Here is a 17,594-nt window from a genome sequence, read left to right as displayed (position 1 = left end):
TCTGATGGTGTGCTATGACAATTTTTCTAATGTAAAATGGGTGCCTTGGCTTAATGAAGAATAGGAAACACTGCGCTACAGGGACTCAGTCTGAGGCGACGTGGGATGAAACCACTTGCACCTCTAACTGGATTCTGCGGTCAGACAGCAGCACCAACTGGGGACAAAAGACAAAACTGAAAACAGATTATGTGGAAACAAGCACCTGTTAACAGCTGTGCGAGTGTGTGTGCGTAGGCGTGCGTGTGTACATGTGTGTGCGTGCATGTGCATGGCCACAAAAAAAAAAACAGAAGAGAGAGAAGTGAAGGAAAAATGGGGAAGAGGTTTATAGGCTGCTAAATGCCAGACTCACCGCAGGTGAGCGCTCCTCTGTCGACCCCATTAAAAGCTAACAAAACAGAGGGTCTGTTCAACTACTTTGTGATTTAAGATCCTCAGCACAAAGCAGCCATACAAAGATTCTCTCACTACAGTTTGTGCTGTGTGTCGGCACAGTTGCAAACGACACGTGGTTTGGTTTGAGTGGGGGGGGGGGCACGCAGGCCACTAGGGTTCCCCGCTGTCAAAGATGCGACAGCATCAACGGCAGTGGAACCTTCCAAATGCATTTGAAGCACAGGTGACTTAATAAATTCTTGGAAGTAGTGAACCAGAATTCATTCTAACTGATGGGCTCGTGGCCACAATCAGCATATATTATACGTTATATATTTCCCTTCTTTTGATGCATTAGAACAAGATCAGCGAGGAGCTTTTAGTTTGCAAGAGATGGCACCAAAAATTAAAAGAAGAAATTGAGGTTATCATGTCAGAGGTGCTGCGATTGGCTGGCAACCAGTTCAGGGCGTACCCCGCCTCCTGCCCGATGATAGCCGGGATAGGCGACCCTTGTGAGGAGAAGCGGCTCAGATAATGGATGGATGGATGGATGTCAGAGGTGGAGGAAAGGAAAACAAGACTTTTCCGAAGCGTTTCTACTGGAGCGTCACTGACAACGGAAACAAATACCTCGGCCTGTATCACAGAGGCTGTCAATGCGGTGTCATCTGAGGGCCCCGTCATGGCTCGGGTGAAGAAAAGTGGTTTGATATTAAGGTGGATGCAAGGAAAAGGATCTCCCCCAAGAGAAAAAAAAAAGAAGAACATTCTAGGAGGACAAGGGCCACCTGATCTCACGTCACAGGATGAGCGATTGGTTGCTATGATAGGAAACTCAACCATCTGGAATATGTGAATGGAATGAGGGTGAAAGTGATGACATTCATCCGTCACCCACGGGTAATTATATATCTATTCCTATTTGGAATTCTTAATATCTTGCAATGAAGTGAAGTCCATCAGAAAAACGCTAAACTTTATTCAACTGATATTGCCTAGGTTTATTGCAATAATGAATGAATCTATATGCCCGGACATGCTCATATTTGTATCGTATATGAAGTATTAGATTGAAGAGTCAAGATTGTAAATTGGCCTACAGCAGGCGGAGGAATATTCCATTGATTTCACGGTTATTTAGGACATTTACCAACATCTTTCAAATATCTTGGGGAAAAAGTCTTTGCCTCATTTTTAAAGCGCTTAATGGGGGTGTTTGGTCTGAGGTAGAAGTGTGTTTGAAGGACAGTTCTGGTGGCTGATGGACTTTGATTGCCATTGATTGTTTAACTACACAGTTGTTAGCAGATGGAGGAGAACACTGCAATTCTATTTTGAAAAACAAGTTAATCCCAAAGGGGACGTAACGTTTGTCATTGAGTCCGAGGGTTTCTTGGTTGACAGCGGTAAGCGACATATGACGACAGCTTACGAACGGCACGCAATGAAGAACCCACGGTGCAAAAAAGCATGCTCAGTTACCACCATATTCACCCTTTTTTTTATTGGATTTTTTTAAATTGATGGCCTTGAAGTGTTTTCATACAAAATATTTACGATAAATACGAATTCACTACTGTGTTAGCGTAGGTTAGGGATTGTTCTGACTTAACGTATAGCTTCGGGTTACGTTGCCCCCATAGGACAAAAAACTGTGTCACAAAGTCAACCAGTAGACCGTTACGTTTCTTAATATAACTTGTTTTGATTACACTCCTTTTTCTCATGTCCTATGTTTTTGAACGGAGCCTCCACCCTGCAGCTGAGCCTCGTCAATGGCTTTGATTTTGTGTTAAGGCATGCAGAGTCTATTGAGCTCCATTAGATTGTCCAGTAAAAGGCCACTCTTGTGCGGCCTGGTTTTAGGGCTCTGGTTAAAAAGACCAAAACCAATTCAGGCTTTTAGGGTTACTGCAGAGGAAAACCACCACTCCACGACAATGAATATTTTACTTTGCTACCGGCAGTCGTGCAAGCATTTAGTGACCACAGGCAGTGTTAAGTGTTCCTGACCAGAGGCGAAGGGGGCACTTAACAAATCATAATGCCCACTATCAGTCAGTGCTCTGAGCTGCCACTGCTGCCTGAGAGCTCCTTGGTGGCTGGAGCCAGACCACTCCCGGCCCACCACTGACCAGCCAGCTAACCGCACACTCCACAGCCTGCAGCGCAAACACACCTCTGCTTCCTGGTGGGAAGAGGTAATCTGGTCATCAGCGAGATGACAGCTGCCATTCTGGTGGCTTGTTGACCCTCTGACCTCAGTAAAGGTGAAATGCTCCCAGCCTCACCCCCCTCAACAGGCTTTTTGCAAAGGAAAATGGAAGGTTGAGTTGTACAGTAGTTGATTTGGGGTTACAGTATGTCAGTTTCAGTGTCAAATTTAAATGGCAGACCTTTTTTCAATTGCGCAGACCCAAATAATTCCCGGGTCATTATAATGCTTGACAACTGAAATAAGAATTTGCATTCTAGCGGATAAAGCCCAGTGGATTAACAGAATTGCTCAGATTATTCATTATTAGAAACTCACAGGCATGTCGAGGTGATTGAGTTGTTCACCCAGGGGGATCCCCAAATGTGATGTAATGTTGACCGGAAAGTGTGGTAGATGCCCACTTGCCAATCAGTTTCATATAACATGATAGCAATCTACGGTCTCTAGGGGGACTGAAGTGCCAAAACTACAACACACTAAGATCTTATCATCATCTTCCAGAAGAGGATTTCAAAAAGGGAAATAGCATCAAATGAATACCTCAAAATTAATCTGTCCATTTTCTTGACTGCCTTCCCGCTTTAGGATTGCAGGTTAGCTACGACTGACTTTGGGTGAGAGGCAAGGTCCAGTACACGCTCAACTGGTTCGAAGCCAATTGCAGGGCTTACATAAACAAAAAACATTTATTGGACACTCACATTCACACCTGCGGACAATGAAGATCCGTTTTCAATTAACCAAGCATGCATGTTTTTGGAATGCGGGAGGAAGTTGCAGTGCCTGGAGAAAACCCACACAAGCACAGGGAGCGCATGCAAACTCCACACAGGAGGACCCCAGCGGAAATTCAAACCAAGGAGCTCTCGACTTGAAGCAGGCGTGCTGACCACCGGGGCATTGTGCTGCCTGCGCCTAATTCAAGAAAGGGGGGGGGGGGGGGAAATAACAACAAAATAAAGGCCAGAATGATCATTTTTCCATGAATTGAGCACCACAGAAAACTGATTGACAAACTGGGAAAACAATTAGAAAAGGAGAAAGATGGAGTAACCAGCAGTCCCTCTGTGTGGTCCTGCTTCTTGACTGTGTGTTCTGTTTAACTCTCGCTTAAGTGTTTTCAAGTGTTACAAGTGCATTAGTGCTGTAGGTCACGCCTTTGCTTGGCTAACCTCTGACCCCCTGTTCCCCCTCCCCCACTAACCCCATTTGCTGCTCTGAGCTCACATCAAGGGGATAGGCTCCACTGAATTATTCTCCACGAGAGAGTTGCCTCGGGGGAAGCGAAGGGGCGGCTGCCAAACGAGAAGGTCCGTAATGATCTCCTCTTGGATCCTTTAATGGCTCCCCTCCGTTCTGTGTTAGTGTTCACACTGGGGGCGACACTGAATTATTTAGAAGGCTACAACTGTGATCACACAAATATGCTCACATATGACACACACTGTCACCAATAACAACACACTCATACTACACGTTGACATTATTAGACTCTTTTTCTAATCCACCATTCCTCCTGTTAGTGGCTACATACGGCAGAAAAATAACATCTGCACAGTTTTGGGGTTTTCCAAGGAGTCGCTGACCTTGGAAGTCACAATTACATGTTGTATGTGAGAATGTTAGACAAAACATCCTGTGACAATTACATGGTGTTGCTTGTAGAAAGAAAGTTGATAGTCATAATGCAAACTTCATCCTTTTTTTAATGTCTTCTTGTAGGCATCGGCTTTTATTTGAAGTACTCAGCAAAACGTCATCAAGTTGTGTTGGAAAATGATGAGTCACAAATGAGTGTGCAACTTTGATTGCCAAGTGTTCAAAGTTGGTTTAAAGTGACCATGCCATCTAGCGGTATTACACACAGCCCCAGGTCTTTCTTAGCATGGGGTATGCTTACAGTTACCGTAAGCTCAACTGCACAACAAAGCGATGCTCATACAGTTCCCATTTTAAAGATGAAAGCGAACACTGCGGCAGGCTGCGGTTGATTGTGAGGTTCAAGGCTTCGCTGAAGTTTACAGCCCGAATGATCTAACCCTCTGTTTCTTCCTTTAGTCCTGATCCTTAAACCAAAACCTATCCACATACCATTACCACCCTTGTAAAGCACACACACAGTCTCTGACCTCTTTGTCATTAGCAGCAGTGCACGGTGCGAGCTGAGTGAGTCTTCTGGTCTTCGGGCTCTGAGCTGACTTTACTAATTGAAAAGAGGAACAGATTCAACTCTGTCTGGGCTCAGAAGCCTGAGCAAAATCAGACAGGCAGCAGCAGGCTTTAGCTTTCATTGATAGATGGTGTGCATATTTCAGTGACATGTGACCACAACCTGCAAGAAGAGACATTCTCATCTCAAAATGCATTGCCAAAAAAAGGGGTACAGTATTTCCCGAAAGGTACAGCCCAATTGTATCCCATAGGGCAGTGATTCTCAAAGTCTGGTGCACGAGTGGGAAGTGGGCCTCCGGTGGTACGCGAAAGAATCGCAGAATTAAAAATACGAATCAAATTTACTTTTTTACTTTTAAAACATGCAATTCAGAAAAATTCAACATAGAATTAATGCATAGAATTTAGCTATGCATAAATCCTGTTTAAACGTTTTCTTTCTACTCAACGCCCGGTACATTTTTTGGTTTTTGATGTACGGTACATTTTTCGAGTACAGTACAATACAATTGCATTGAATCTTTAAGAACTGTGTTATGAAACATTAAATTAAGTACAAATTCAATTGAAGTTATGTACAATTTATTGAAGTTGTAGAGATTTGTCTTTTTCTCTATTTAAACGCAGTGTTAATGATTGAACTGTGTACTGTATTCTGCAAAAATATATATACTTGTCAGGAATGCAACCTGTGTCTCCTATTTTGTCAGCACTTGCATTTTAATACTGAATACTATATTTTAAGTTGGTCGTGACGGTGGTTACGTGGAAAGAGAAGTATTTGTTTAGGTGGTACTTGGTGTAAAAAGTTTGAGAACCACTCCATCGGGCAAATGATTGCACTAACGGCTTGCGTTTTAGCAGGGTTTAAACCACAAACTCGAGGCTTGCAGGCCAATTCTGCCCACCATGTCATTTTATGTTGCGCAAGAAAGCTTGGGAATATTGCGCGTGTAGCCAAATTCCCAACGAATGCATTGTGTGTTTAAATGCAAATCCCAAATGAAGCAAGTTTTGGCTTTGGAACTTGCGACTGTGGTGAATTTGTTTTATTCAAAGCGTAACACTTCTCCGGCCTTTTTCAGGAACTCTGGAGCCAGTCACGCTACGGTACTTCTTCACTGTGTGGTGAGGAGGCCTTCCTGATGCAGTCAGCGCCGCTCGCAAGACGTGCGCATAAACGTGCGTCTTGAAGAAACAGATTTTTCTTTGCGCTATGGGCATACGCAAACAGTGATTTATACGGTCTTCAGTGGTTGCATGTAGATGTAGGATCTGTATCGATTTACACAAGACATGAGAGGAAAAGATGGAAGATCTGACATTTTGGTGAATACTGTACAGGATTAGGTGGGTATATTCAAAAGACTTAGTTAATTTCACCCCATATTTATAGTCTTATGCAATTGGGATTATATATTTCTTTCTCAATGTCACACATAACATCAGATTAAACATTTCCTGTTTTATGTCAATTAGCATTAGCATAGTTATTTCTATATGCTAAATGCCAGGATCATTACGTTTTTCAAAGTCCAAAGTTGTCTTTTTTTTCTTTGGAAGCTTACTGACAACATTATTACAACACAACTAGGCACTCATGAAACACACTTGCTTCGTTGTGTGACATCACGGGCCCATTCCATGTTTTATCCCATTGTCACTTCTTGTAGCCCTAGCAATACTTGTACCCATTGTCCAGTATCAGTCGTTCTTGCGCGCATGCATGTGTGTATGTTTGCATGAGAGCATGCGTGTGTGGGCATAACACTAAATGTCCTGATTGAACATGTCACTGATGGCTGATGGGGGGTCCCCAGGCGCCAAACGAACCTTTGCCTCCGAGGCCTAGCTGCATCTGTCTCTCTCGGTCTTGTTCCCTACCGATACACCTTCAGCCCCTTAAGAGGCCCGCCATAGTTTTTGCTGCAGACCCAGGGGTCAGATGGAAAACATACACTCATAAACAGCATCTATTATTCATTGCCTTAAAGCCCGGTGAGCCACACACATCACACATTGACTACAGCAGCTGTCCAGTCTCCGAATATGATCTCAACTTCACTCAAGTCCGTATTCTCACTGCACACCTCGTTAGGAAGGCGAATGATCGAATGAGATCCAATCCAATAATGATATTCAAAATTTGGACTTGTGTAACTAGAATAATGCTCAGTTTTGGTTGACGATGTCAATGTATTATTTGAGTAAATGTTGGTAGCGCCATGCAATTCATGAATTAGAAACATTCATCACACTGATGGGTGCTTCGAATATTTCAATCATCTTATTTAGAAACACAATGTAGAAAAATGTAATCACTACGTGTAAGTTCTTTGAGGTGAGGGCTGTGTAAAAGCAAAATGTTAGATACAGCCATTTGATTTGATCCCATGAGAGCGTGCGGGTGTACTGTACAAGACTGCTGTAGCCAACTGCACGGTGTCTTACTGAGACAAACACATCTGTGCTCCATCTGTGTGCCCAAAAAAAGTTGGTCGCTCTTTTGACGGAAAGTACATGCTGGTAAAGCTGCTGCTGATCGCTTGTAAATATACCCCTTGTATTGTTGCCTTCTCTAATCAACGGCCGCAAACATTGGGCTTGAAATGAGTCATTTGAGTATTATTAAGTTCTCTGTTGATGTCTAACGGGAGCAATTAGGACTTTTCCAACACAGCGGTTGTGTCATTTGAAAATGTTAGTCACTTTGCGTGAAAGAGCGGGCCCACGGTTGACAGGGTGTTAGTGGACTAATCCATTAGGGTCCCCTAAGGCCCCGTGATTACATACACCGCTAATACACATGTTGGCACTTTTCTTTCAAGATTTTTTCTGATGACATCAGCGGCAGATTGTCTGTTTGTTGGCGGCGAATGGGTGGGGTGGATGGATATTTGCCCTTGAATTGGCAATTGAATTACACGAGAGTGGTGCTCATCTCCCTTTTGATGCCCCAACCTCACCCGTCTCCGCAAAATCCTGAAACATGACTGCCCACCCCCCTTTTAAGTTTGTATCCACAATCCCACCCAAGCTTCACAGCGAGCTCAGCAGTAAGTGGCTCGCATTAATAACCTCTAATGATTTTAATTGTCCGCAATCATGCACAGCAGTCATGAATCTCCTGGAGAAATCGAGGGTTTGTCATATGGTGTGTATGATCCTGGAACAATTACCTCCAGAGCTCCACGGGAACATGACTCCCAACTCCAAAGCCTGGACTGACACAGGATAAGAGTAGTGTGCTCTGCTAAAGCATGCTTGAGTTGCTGACTGCATCATGTGATATCTGTAGGAGGAGAATCTTAAATCTTTCTTCTTTCATTTGACAGCCAGATTCCAACTCGATAATTTTAGTCCTCGCTCTTGATGGTTTCCATTTTCGGTTGAAGAGAGAGAGACAGATAACGAAAGTAGCAGAGTTTTGTTTTTGTTTTTGTTTTTGTTTTTTTGCTCTGATTGTGTACTGAAAGAGAGAAATGGCCCAAGGTTAACGTGAGCAAGACAATAGGACATCTTTGCTTCCATTCAGTGGTGAATGTATGAACTCAATTTGAAATGCAGACTAAATATAAACGCCCCTGTGTGCAGACATTCTTCTTCACTTTTGCACTTCTCCAAAACCCTCAAATATACAGTACATCCACATCCTCCCTTATGATAAAAATATAACTTGCAACATTGACTGATTCTCAGTGGAGCTCCACATTGGGAAACACAGTGAGGTTGTTTGCGGGCGCTCTTGGGGAGGGTGGGAGGGGGGGGGGCGTGTAGTGCTCTGCCAGAGCCGCATGAAGCGGGACCACCCAGGATGGCGTCAGGAGCTTGGCAGGGGTTCGGCGAAGTCGGTCGGCAGGCCGGCTGGCAGCCCGTGCCCTATGCGGAGGCTCTGAGGCCCTGCCAGAGTCGACACAGATATTCAGCTCAGCCCACAAAGGCCACTTCAGCCTCCACAGCAGAGCCACATTGATAGGGCGTGTGTGTGTGCGTGTGCTGCAACGATTGTGTGTGTCCGTCGATGTAGGTCTGGTGGAGACTACATGCGCACTGAAATATTTTTAGTATTTCTTTCTCTCCAATATAAGAGACCTCCCATATGGAAATTAAGAGGTTGAACCAGAAAATATTTATTCATGAGAAGTCCATACCTCAGCAGTCTTGATATTCTTGCTCATAGAATAAGAAAAGAGTATAGCACGTCTCTGTGTACAACCAAGCTCTGTAAACGTTAAGCGGTCCCTCACCGTTGGCCTGTGATGGTTCAATGAGACTGCAAAACAAAGACTTTCTCCTCGTGTTTATGTCTTCCAATGGGGCCAGTCATTTCATCGCAGCACTTACAGCTTATAAACTCCTTGACAAATCACATTAGTATTTAGCTTCTCTCAGCAGTTTACTGCCTTGCTGCCAAAGTATCGTTTATCACCCTGTAATTCACTTTACTAGGTAAATTCACTTTGGCCGGTCTATTGGGTCTCTCTGCTGCAGAGGACATTGGTGGAGAAGGAAGGCTCTTTGAATTCCGAGCACCTTTAGGGGAAAATGCATATTCCCAAAAATGTCAGTCTGAACATATTTTGGCCATTTTGTGTGATCACTGAAAACTACAAAACCTACTGTGACGTTTTGACTTGGTTAAGTCCATATGTCCCATGGCCATCCTTTTCTCCCCCTCTCTTTCCGTTTCATTGCCAAAAGAGTGTGCGTCAATATCAGGCTAATTCCATTAAAAGCATAAAAAAAATATTTGCTGTCTGGATACTTTTGAGTTATGGCAAAACAGGAAAAGAAAGGTCTGTGTGGGCTCCTAAAGGACGACCCTGAAGTTTTGTATAGCCACCAATAGTCTTTGTCAACAATTCTACAACAATTTGAATTCGTTGCGTTACTTATTTATTCATTTCTTGCCAGCCAACTTCGGGCAAGTGGCGGCGTACACCCTGAACTGGTTGCCAGCCAATCACAGGGCACATATAAACAAACAACCACTCGCACTCACATTCACACCTACGGGCAATTTGAAAGTCTTCAATTAACCCACCGTGCATGTTTTGGTTTTGGAATGTGGGAGGAAACCGGAGTACCCGGAGAAAACCCAAGCATATATACATACATATTGATAAATAAATAAATAAGTGTGTGTATGTGTGTGTAAGTGTGTGTGTGTGTGCATGTACAGTATAGTCTTGGCTGAGACAGCGCTATCTAAAATAAGTTGGCGTGCAGTGTCCTGTCCTGAAAATGTTTCACACCTCCATAGCGACTTCAGGCATTATTCATGGAGTGGTCTGCTTGGGGAAAAGTGACAGGGGAAATCTGTACAGGCTGATAAGGAAGGGCGGTTCTGTCCCGGGGTCTCAGCGAAAGTGGTGGGTGAGGGCAAAAAGGAAGCAAAGTTGTCAGCGACTCTCATGTCTCACCCAATACAGGACAGCAAAACATCACTCAGCAACTCCTTGAGTGACAGTCTCCTTCGTTTAAAATGAGTGAAGGAGAGCAACTGCAATTCAAGTATAATTTAATTATTATCATTGGATTTCCACAGCATGAATACTTTGGATAGAAAATGTACAGGTAAATCTATGTTAAGTGTACTCAAGTGACATCTTATTAGGTACATGTGCATCGAATAAGATTTCATCTTAGAGCTGGGAAAGGGGTCATCTTTGATAGTAAATTTAGTCGGTGGACAGCGGACCCCCGCTATTTGCAGAGGATAGGGACCGAGCTAGGCAGCGGTTAGCGAATTTCTGCGTACGTATAATTGATGCAAAAAGAGATTGAAATTTGAATTGAGAAAGAAATTGTAATTGCCTATATTCATAATCTAACCCATAAATCCACCACAAACTATGATTCCAAATCACATCTGTACTTTTTCAAATACAAACATCTTCCAAAACAAACACCTTCAAACATTTCTGTACCCTTAAAAATACGTAATATATAATGAGAATTTGCAAGGGTCAACAGAGCCCTCAGTGCAATGTCTGACATTGCCAGGTAATAAATACATATATTTGGTTATCTCTGACAATTGGAGGTGGCAACCCCCAAGCACTTTGCCTGATTCTGTTTGAGTTGCGTATATCTCATGTAGTGAAGGCCTGCTCTTTGACTGGTGTCTACAGTCGATTTCCCCAGACCATTAATCACTCTCATAACCAGAAAGCATAACCAGCAAAAAAAAACAACCAAAAAACTCCCCCAGTCCTCCTGCCTCCTGAGGGCAGCTTTCTTGAAGATTAACAGATCTGCCTCGGGTTCCAGACGCACTCAAACATAAATGCCTATGTAACAGCCCATTGATCCCTACTCAGCTTTTGACATTCCCCCCATCTTTCACTTGGTTGACTCAATGCCTCAGCTTACTTGTCTTGCTCTTCCCTGACGATTTCATTTCACATTTACAATTTATTTGTTGAACTTGGTTTCATATCCCTGTGCCTCTGTTTCGAGAGGCAAAATAAGGTGCGGTCTGGAAATGATTTGGCCACTTTTTAAACGTGTTATCATTCCTATGAACAAAGTGGAGTGATAGGCCCCCATTGCCACACCACACACCCATACAGATGTGCAATGAAATGAAATAACATCCCCGCATGCCACTGCTCTCTGCTTGAGTGATGGGAGGGAGGAGAAAAGGATTTATCCTAATTGAGGCGTGCAGGAGCCTGGAGAGAGGCCACGATTGCCTTGATCCATAGAGATGCAGATGGTAATGCGCCAACCGGGGCCATCCATATGCAGTGGATTCACCATCCTCTCTCATATACAGCACAGTGTCACGATCGGAGCAAACCATAAGTATAAATCCAATCTTCGGGTGATTCAATACTCTGTGTGTGTGTGTGTGTGTGCGTGTGGCTTAAGTCTTGCTTTAGGTCTGCTGCGCTTCTGTTTATGTTTGCCATCCTGAACCCAGGCTGCACCCCAGATGACGTACTGCCACTTAATTGGGCTAAACTCCTAATCTCTAAACTCAACTAATCAACAACCTTGTACAAATTTGATTTTTTTTGTTTTCATTCAATGCAGTATGTGCACGACCTTTTTGTCCTCTTGGGTCTTATTTATATTCCTCAGCATATTCATCATACAGTCCTGCTTTAACTGAGAATTAATAACAGCTGAGTCATTTGGCCAATTGTTCATGCCATGTTTTTGTGTTAATTAATCATTTTGTGTTTCAGTTGAATATTAAAAAAAAATATTTAATGAAGAAAACTTGAGGGAGCTATTTATAAGTTTAAGTTTTCATTTATAAGACATGCTGGTGAGCCATGGGAGCTCTCTGCACTTTTTTTGTTTTTAAACATAGATGTCTATTGTCTAAGATTTAAAAAAAAAAAAAAAAAACATTAACAGGTTGAAAATCTGAAAAGCTGTTTAATAAATATATGCCTAAAGGGATTTAAATGAATGTAAGTGTTGGAGTTTGTATTATTAAACATTTTGACGCCAATATTTTCCCTGTTTCGTTTCTTTTATTCTGCAAATGAATACTGGCTCCAAATATCGGTTATTGGCCTCCTTGACTCCAAATAATCAGTATCGGCCCTGAAAAAAACCATATGGGTCTATGTCTAGTCTCTTGTGACATTTCCCTTTTTCTGCCCAGTCAGGCCTCTTCAAAATTACACTAGAAACCGCAACCCTTCCCTTCTGACTTAACAAAATCATGTCAAAAGCAATTAATATCTTTAATACCTCCATCAGCGCCGACCACCAAGCTGTCGATAGGCCAGCCTCTTATATTTTTTTCCACCTTGGTGTTTGCAGCTCTTGCCTGGCCAGCGGTTTCCTCGGTTTCATTTCCTAGTGCCCTTTTGGTCAGCTGTGGTTTTCCAAGGGGCATGGGGCAGGGTGTTGTGGGCAGGACGCCCCTCCATCCTCCCCCGCTACCCTTCAAGTATTAAGCACTTCTTTAGTGGTTATGAAACCGGCTGCATCTAATGCATCAGCCTGCGGATCAGACTTGACCAGAGACATTCATCCATTAAGGACAAGCAGAAGAAGGCCTGAATGTTTGTCTGAATGTTGATGAGATCCTGACATTCGTGCTGCAGGTTTGATTACCAGCTATGTTGGCATAATCATCTCGTTTATTTGAAAGTGAAACCCATTTTTCAAGGCTTTCTCTCTTACAGGCATGCTGGAAAATGATGAATGATGATGCCTTTTCTGTTCCTCAGCCACATCATTTGAAAACGCCGACAGAGCCATTTGTGGTGTCGTTGAGTGTGATCTTATGTTGCTGAAGAAGTTGTCAGGTGATCATATCCTCATAAATTCTTCTTATAACACCGTTTGAAGCGTCCCTTGCTTCTCACCCCCACAATCTGTGAATACAATACCCAGTCTCACTAAGGTGTTTCTTTTCGAGCTTACATTTGCAAATGGACGAGGAAGATGAGTTTTGACTTTTGAGCCATGGTTCCACAATATTTGGTTTCTCCACATTTTCATTCATTTCTCTTGGCAGGCATGAGCAGTAACTGAGTGGAAGGTCTTGGCAGAGCATGCGATAAAAGCTCATGATTAAAGGGGCTAAAATAAGTACTGTATATAGTTCATGTATCCATTAAACACTGGGAAAAGAAACAGAAAGGATGAAAAAAAATCCTTCTTTTCAACACTCCCCTGGTCAGTTGGGCTGCAGTATAATTCATAAATATCGAATCTATTTATTTTGAATGTACTTTGCGGATTCTGTTTTTATGATGCATGCACTATAAGAATAGTTCTGCTTTTCTTTGCACACATTCAACATGAAGTGGATGTAAATCTCCTCCCCTACTGTCCATGTTCATTCAATACCATTCAGAAAGCCCACACACCTTGGCGGGCTGGGTGGTGGTGCCGGTGAGCACGCTGTAGTGGTTTGGCACTGGGACCGAGCCTGGCCGACCGAGCGAGTGTGTGCTTTTGCTCTTCATGAGAATTGGCGTCACTGTTGCTGTCAGAGACGGCTGTACGTCGCTGCTTTACTTTTCTACAGCAGCGATACAGCAGCTGTGCAAACACATATACATTAAGGCAGAAGAAGGGATTTTATGTTGGAAATGAGGTTCTGATGTTTTAGGACAGTTGTTGTTGTAGTGGTGGTGGTGGTGGTCTTATTGCTTGTATAATTATTGCTGAAGTCAGCGGACTCTACTTTTATGATAACAGAACAACAAGAATACCAGTTACTGTACCATACTTTTGTGGTATGGTAATTATTTAGTCTGAAATATGTAAGTATGCTCATGATCCAATTTTTTTCTTCCGTCTTGATCACACACTGTAGAAGTGGCCTATAGTTCCAGTATAACATACGATACTGCACATGGTGTTTTGAAATTAATATGATCCCATTATTTGGAAAACACATTGATAACGCCATCATATATGTTGATATGTAGTTATGTATTCAGAATATATACAAATACAGTCTGACACACTACATTGTTCACATTCAAAAAGCAGCTAACCATTGCAACACAATACTGTATTTATAGAATAGTGGAATTGAGCCTTTATTTGGTTTAGCGAGGCCTAGATTGCCGTTTCAAGACCTGCTGCAGACAGCTAGTGTTTAACAACCAGTATATTAATATCAGAATACAGTAGAAAGTCTATTGTCAAACACAATCCATCCTGGAACGGTGATCAAATTCTTGAAAGGGTCCATCCGTCGCCACCATTAAATCTTGATTACCTATACAGGTCATTTTGACCATTTGAGCATTTTTAACTTTCATGTCAATTATCAAAATTTGTAGCAGCGGACACATCGCCGCAATCCGCTCATTGCTTGAAAGCAGAATATCTTCGCTCGGGTTAGCTGGCAAGTCATGGGCGCAGAATCTCGGTAGGATATAAATTCAAAGTTCATAACATCTTCCTTGTAGTTAAACGGACCTTTGCCATTTTAAAACTGCTAGCAAGATTTGAACGTCACCTCACTTCACTCCTCCCTTCCCCCCACTCGAGTGTGTGACCAAAGCCATGCCCCTCACCATGGGGCAAGAGACGTCCACAGTGGCATGTCTAGGCCACCTAAAGGGAATAAAGCACCCTCAAGATTTTTAACAAACTCGGTGTGTGTGTATATTGAATAAAAACAAAAATACCGTACGCCCTTTGCCTCAAAAATGGTTTGTTCCACCCTATCCCTCCCACCTCTCCTTGACGACTAGGTTGAGAGCATGAAAGGGCGAATGCTACCTTCCAGTGAGTAGTGATCATGAAAGTATGCCCATGCCCGTGCTTCAACCAGGATATATGACAAGCCTCTTAACTTCTACCACTCAATAGCAACACATTATTATCATTACCGGGCCTAATTTTTGTTGCATTTAACTGTAGATCACTGGTTATGTTGTTAGGTAGGAGGTAGCTGATGGTTTTTTTTTTCGAGCATAGGAAATGTTACAGGTGGTCAGATAGTACAGTACCACTGTCTTTTTTTTGAATAGGAATGAGGGAAAGCAAACTTTTGTCATGTGTAAATATGAAAGCCAAGGTGCTAATGACTTACTAACTGACTGATTCATATTATCGTTGAAACTCGTGAGTGTGTGTGTGTGTGTGCGCGTGTGTCCGTGTGTGCGTGCGCCCTCATCATTGCATATCTGTTTCATAAGGCTTAATATTGTGTGCGCACGCTGGTTGTTTGATCGGTAAACTGTGTCCAAGCACCACCCGCACCCGGGCCCCATAGGCATTTGTAGCCAATTTTGGGGGGGATCTGATTTGAATGAATGCCAGCAACCCTAAACATGTGATCCTAGATTTGCCCCTGGACGTGCATGTACAAACGTGCACCGTAAACAAGGCACAGCTGGTTCGTTGCTAGCGTGACTTTTTCGTGGTGGAGTGTTGCGAAACACTATATGTTGTCAGTTTGAAATTGTATTTTTTTGGGGGGGGGGGGGGGGGGACGTACGATCAAATAAAAATTAAAAAGAAAGGCAGCTTGTCTGTGTAACGAAGGCGATCAAACGTGCTGGGCGATTACGTGAACCTCACTCCCCCCAGGCTTTAAAGAGGTTGAGCTTTTAGCCTAGCACTTAGCTCTCAACCAGTAAGGTTGCGTGTGCGATGGTGCGTGTTCAAAGCCCAGCGGTGGTGGGACCGCGTCAGACACGACCGTTACAGTACGTTCACCCTTGTTTTGTCTCGGGATTCCAATCACTTCTCTTTAACTTTTGTTGCTAACCTGAGGTGAATAATCCGAGACAAGTCAGTACGAGGCTGCGGGGTTGTGCCCACGAGGCTGCAAAGGTGTGCCCGCGGGACCTTGACTTTCGAGGTTCCATTGTGCTGACTACATTTTGATTAATCCCCATTCATCCATTTCCTATACCACTTGTACTCATGAGGGTTCCAGATGAGATGGAGCCTGCCCAGCTGACTTCGAGCAACGGGAAGTGTTCAACCTGGATTGGTCACTAGCCAATCGCAGGGCGCAAATATACAAATAAGCGTTCACACTAACATTCACACCTATGGAAAATATAAAGTCTTCAGTCATTAAACCTAACGTTTATGCTTTTGACATCTGGGAGGAAAATGGAACACATAGAAAAAAACATACATAAAATACTAACAGTACATACAAACATACATGGTATATACATTGTAGAGCAGACATACTGTACATAATACAGGAAAACATTGCCGAATTAATCTCCAATGTTTCTTAAATATACCTAATAAATAATTTTGAAGCATATTTTTACAAAGGCCACAAAATGTGCAGAAACGTGTACTGTATTGGCTATTGTAAGCACATTGTTTTTCTATAAAGACATTTGATGCTATGTTTTCAATGTTGAATCTGTCTTGAACATCTTCGAAGGAAGAGAAAAAGGAGCCGATTGAACAGCTTTAGTTGTTATTGTTCATTTGAAACAGAATGAGGTTGTCAGAGACCATCTCATGCAAGCATTGGGGCTAACTGGAGGAAAGATTGATTTACTTTTGATCCCTCTGACAGCACACATATAGGGAAGAGTCATAATTCCCTGCACTGGGGAGATTAAATTCTTGTATCGCTGTCAGCTACATTAACTGACTTCCTGGATCTCAATTCAATTAGCGCAGCAGCGTTCTCTAGCATTAATAAATCAATAGTGACGGCCTGCTGATAGGCGTGCTGCAGCATGTCATAGATGCTTTCTGTGTGCATGCCTGCTTACTCAAAACGCGCAGACTCATCCCTTACAGAATGTCCTTCACTCTTCTTTAATGATCTCCATCTGCTCACTCTCACATGACAACTAGGCATATTTGTTGAAATACACATGAAATGTAGTCATGTATTTTAGTATCTACAAATAGCTTTACATCTATGCACATTTTGACCCATAAAACAACAGATTTGCATTTGAAATAAATGAGCTACCATGGGGTAATACAACTTATATTGCAACTGATCATTTTGAGCAGCTTACTACTGCTGCACACACGAATTAAAGGCCGATTATCCCCTGAGGCCGGTAACTTTTCGTTTGATACCTCGTCAATGTTTGCCTCTGTGAGTTCAAGAAAAGACACAGGCCATTCTTTTCCAGCCATTAAATCCCCACAACTGTACGAAAATATTTGTAACAGCCAAGCCGGTGCAGAAGCAGAACCAGATCCTTGTTGCCACTGATGAGAAGGACAAGAAGGGGAGGAATAATCACAATATTGATGTACTGAGAAAGGAATTTCCAACACCGAATGTCATAAATACAGTGATGATTTAAAACCTCTCAAACACACACACACACACAGGCAAATACAACTCTGATATGGCATCCTGTTCGTGAAGTGCTAAATTGTTGAT

Source organism: Phyllopteryx taeniolatus, chromosome 13 (assembly GCF_024500385.1).
Source record: "Phyllopteryx taeniolatus isolate TA_2022b chromosome 13, UOR_Ptae_1.2, whole genome shotgun sequence".
Classification (NCBI taxonomy): domain Eukaryota; kingdom Metazoa; phylum Chordata; class Actinopteri; order Syngnathiformes; family Syngnathidae; genus Phyllopteryx; species Phyllopteryx taeniolatus.
This window is presented reverse-complemented; position numbering follows the sequence as displayed.